This window comes from Nomia melanderi, unplaced genomic scaffold (genome assembly GCF_051020985.1).
Source record: "Nomia melanderi isolate GNS246 unplaced genomic scaffold, iyNomMela1 scaffold0014, whole genome shotgun sequence".
Taxonomy (NCBI): Eukaryota; Metazoa; Arthropoda; class Insecta; order Hymenoptera; family Halictidae; genus Nomia; species Nomia melanderi.
This window is the reverse complement of record NW_027475130.1, coordinates 10,812,511-10,813,465: the sequence shown is the minus strand read 5'-3', so window position 1 is coordinate 10,813,465 and position 955 is coordinate 10,812,511.

Sequence of the window (955 nt, the reverse complement as noted above, 5' to 3'; positions counted from 1 at the left end):
ATATCTCGTGTGCTATTACAGATAGAGCAATAAATCAAAGTGCATTGTCTGTAGGAGGCCCTGGAGCATGTATCGGTGCAGCGGGAACGACCTCGGACGACCAGGGGCTGAGAAAACCACAGTCTCATGGGGCCGGACACTCAGGGTCAGGACAAAATCCAATATATATCTGGTGATATCTCGGGTGCTATTAGAGATAGGGCAATAAACCAAAGTGCATTATCTGCAGGAGGCCCTGGCGCATGAATCTGTGCAACGGGAGCGACCTCGGACCACCAGGGGCCGTGAAAACCACAGTCTCATGGGGCCGGACACTCAGGGTCAGGGGAAAATCCAATATATATCTGGTGATATCTCGGGTGCTATTAGAGATAGCGCAATAAATCAAAGTGCATTGTCTGCAGGAGGCCCTGGCGCATGAACCTGTGCAGCGGGAACGTTCTCGGACCACCAGGGGCCGAGAAAACGACCGTCTCATGGGGCCGGACGCTCAGGGTCAGTGAAAAATCCAATATATATCTGGTGATATCTCGGGTGCTATTAGAGATAGCGCAATAAACCAAAGTGAATTATCTGCAGGAGGCCCTCTCGCATGAATCTGTGCAACGGGAACGACCTCGGACCACCAGGGGCCGAGAAAACCACAGTCTCATGGGGCCGGATACTCAGGGTCAGGGGAAAATCCAATATAGATCTGGTGATATCTCGGGTGCTATTACAGATAGCGCAATAAATCATAGTGCATTGTCTGTAGGAGGCCCTGGCGCATGAATCTGGCCAGCGGGAACGACCTCGGACCACCAGCGGCCGAGAAAACCACCGTCTCATGGGGCCGGACACTCAGGGTCGGGGAAAAATCCAATATATATCTGGTGATATCTCGGGTGCTATTACAGATAGCGCAATAAATCAAAGTGCATTGTCTGTAGGAGACGCTGGCGCATGAATCTGTGCA